Consider the following 3,796-nt stretch of genomic DNA (forward strand, 5'->3'; position numbering starts at 1 on the left):
AGCGTCTCGAATACTGTCTGTATGAACGTGCAACGAGAGTCAAGCCTGTATATGCGCTTGCATTCTTTTCTGCGTCTCGCGCATGACACTGCATTTGAGTCACGCACTGTGACGCACAGAACACAAAACTGACAGAAACCACTCCAGTGAAGAAAAGTGACTGGATCTAAAACCTTCAGATGACACACAGCTCATTTCTCCGTCGCTGTACCCAAAGTGAAACCACACATGAGCGGCTCTCTCGCACTGTACTACAACTAGTTGTCCAGTTCATACAGCGCGTGGTTTCCGAGAATGCGGTTGTGAGTCCTGAAAATGTGAGTTTGGTTATAGAATGTGGTTGTCACCCCCGTAAACAACTGTATTGTGTGAACGTAACAATGTTAAGGACCCAGATACAGGACAGACAACAGTATTCTGCATATTCTGCTGCTGTGTGAACATGGCTGTACATGCAGCAGTGATGATTTGGGTCTGTCATAATCTTCTATAAGCAAAGTGATCACACAAACAATTACAGCACTTTCAGAACCTTATTGTGTCACTGTTCGTTTCCTATCAAATACCTTAAGTACAGCATTAACAGCATGGTAAATAAAAAATAATATATATACATATAGACAGTATGTGTGTGTGTGTGTGTGTGTGTGTGTGTGTACATATACTGTATATAATGTGTGTGCTTGAGAGAGAGTAAAATAGGAACAATTACGCCTGTAATTTCAAAGTGAAGGCTTATAATAAACCCTAAAGCACTCCCTCTTTTTTTTCCCCCTTCTTGAACAACCAGCCTATCACCGTTCTCAAACGACTGTGTCATACGTAGCAAAGGGGTCAGCCCCGCCTCCTCACTAAGATGAAAGTTTTTGTCTTTTCCTCGCTTAGAGTTGCTCTCAGATTGGTCCCGAATTGCTTTTAAGCTAAGACTCCTACGTATAAATTTTTAAGCTAAATTAGGAGCTCTCTGAGAGGATTCTTAGAAACTTTAAGAATATGGGCCAAGGTCTTTTTTAGCAGGGATACTTCATATCGATTGGAATCTGACTTGAATTTCTGTATCCTAATGAATGCAAATTAGCTTAAGAACGCGTTTGCTTGATTGAAGACTCAGCTTGTAAACTCTCAAATAGCACCACATGAATTTTCAGAATTAGCTTTTTGCTTCAATCTCTCTCTGTTGACACAAATTGTGCTCCTGCGGTAAAATTGGCTATTTTTGCATGTAAACGCTATTTGAACAAGTGTCATACTGTTCGGTAGGTTGTAAACAATACGATTTGTACACGTTTGTGCATTACTGAGGGGTATTGTAATTTCTCACACAATAGCAGACTGAATTATGCTGTAGTTAGTTTGAAACCTCGGGCACTGTGATTTGTGATCTATATTACAGGGACATTCCAGGTTAAAGATCCACGGACAGTTTGCGAGGCGTACTGTTGATAACCACAGAATATACTGTTGACTCGTCTCTCAGTTTGAAAATAATAAAAAGCTAGCAGAACAATAGAAATCTGACAGGCTAGCTGATAGAAGGATGAATCACACTTATGCATGTAAGATAATGTAACACATAAGACAATAAGACATTAGACACACATTGCAAATAAGGCCTTGTGAGAAAGCATAAGACTGCTAAAAATCACTTAACAATAAATATCGACTTTCACTTTGCTTCAAGAGATACCTAAGAAGGAACACTGGATTGAAATGAGATAACTACTCGAAAATCATTATTTGCAATTATGGTTCACTATAAAACTCTATATGCATGAATTATGTCAGTACATTCTACTAGAAAATCAACTCAAAAACTACATAACATTTTCAAAAACTTTTTTGAGGTTGAACTCTCGTTCAACTCGTTCACTCAAAAAAGAGTGAACTCTCGTTCACTCTTTTTTGAGCTTGAACTTCACAAAAACTCAAGCTTCATATTTCTGGCCCACAGCTCTTATTAATGTGATGTTGTCGTTTTTATAAACTGAGGGATGATTCAAAGATATTTACTGTGGTAATCGAGCCTTGGGGGTAAATCGAAGTGTTACATTTTTAACCAGGATATTCTTTTGAAGGCCACTGAATTTGACCATCCCCATCTGTTACACTACATGCCTTCTTTCCAAAAATGGCAAGTCATGACAGAAATCCCAATGCTAGCAAACCTGCAAAATGATTCCCGGGGAGAGGATGTTTCACATTGGCTAAAGAAAAGTGTAGGTCAATCCCGAGCAATATCTACCAGGTTGCTTCAGAATGCATGCTATTAAAAAAACAAAAAAACAAGAAAAAAAAAACAAATACAAAAAGCAAATTTAGAGGGTCAACCATTGGGTCAGACGTCATAAATAAAGTTACAATGTGTAATTTCAGTGCCATCTTTGCTAAACACTCCCACACCTGCCATTGGTTGCTCAAATAGACAGTCCTGTCCCAAACTCACATTATTGGTTGAACCAATATTGCTGCTTTGGACCAGTAAGGATGTTTAGAAATATTTCCTACTTTCAGGTCAAATAGCATAAGCATTTGCTGCAAAACTCCACTTGTTTAACTTTTTTGATGTAGAATTCACTTAAGTCAGTTATAAAAACACAAGCTTCATATTTCTGGCTTCCAACGCTTAATACTGTAGTTGTTGTTTTTACAAACTGAGGGACGAGTCAAAGTTATTTCCTGTGGTAATCGAGCCTTGAGGGTAAATCGAATCTTTTCGAATCTGTTAGCCCAAATGCCTTCTGACATTCCTTTGGTGTTTTTGGAAATAAATCCCAATGTGAGCAAACCTGTGTCAAGATCATGGACTGTCTGTGTCATGTTTTGCCCCTGTTTCTGTTCCCTTATTTGGTCATGTTCCTATCCTCATTTTGTTAATTAGTTTGATTAGTCATCCCATACACCTGTGTTTCCCCAATCATCCCCTATATTTAAGTCCTAGTCTGTGCAGTCTTTCTCTGTCGGTTCTACTTATGTTTTTCCTGCCGTTCCCAGTGTTGGATGTACCCTGTGTTTCTTGGATTAAAGACTGTTTAGTTTATTCCTCGTCTCCCTCGCTCCCCTATTGTGACAGAAGAACCAACCAAAACAGTAACCTCCGTGTGTCTACCCTCTGTTTTGTTTCCCGCTTTTACCCAGTGTCTTTTTTTTCCGTTGTTCCCTGGATGGATGCCCAGCCCACCATCTCCAGGACGGTATGAGCGTGGAGAGGAGCTCCGCCCCCTGCACCGTGGCTGAGGGTGAGCCGAGTATCGTGTGGCGAAAGTGCCAAAGTGAAGAGGAGAGGGCTCCAGTCCCCGAATCCAGTCCAGAGCGCCCTCCAGTGCCCGCTCCTAGAAAGCACCCTTCCTGCTCCGAGCCCCTTCCTGTCTCCTCCCTGGCCCCTCCCTCTTTCGTCACCTCCCTGGTCTCTGTCTGCCAGCACCCTCCCGGGTGTCCGTCCTCCTCCGGAACCTCCTCCCAAGTTCCCACCCACGCCTCCTGAGATGCACAAATGCCCACCCTCTCACCCGTTCCTGCCTCCTCCATCGCTGTCGTCTGGCAGCCCCTCTGCTCGCCCTCAGCCTACCATAATTACGGTGCGAGCGCCGCGGGTCTGCCATCCTCCAGCGTTGCCATGGCTGGAGAATCCCTCACCTCCACCTCCAGCCTCCGAGGCCCGGACTCCGCCTCGGCCCATAGACCTCCTCCGGCTGCACCTCGTTGCTCCGTCCCACCGACTCTATTGGTCCTCCTTCCTCCCGCCAGCTCCACCTTGGTCCTCAGTCGCTCCGGCTCCGCCGCGGATCTCCGGATCTCC

Source organism: Sinocyclocheilus rhinocerous, unplaced genomic scaffold (assembly GCF_001515625.1).
Source record: "Sinocyclocheilus rhinocerous isolate Xijiao unplaced genomic scaffold, SAMN03320098_v1.1 scaffold411, whole genome shotgun sequence".
NCBI classification, from domain to species: Eukaryota; Metazoa; Chordata; class Actinopteri; order Cypriniformes; family Cyprinidae; genus Sinocyclocheilus; species Sinocyclocheilus rhinocerous.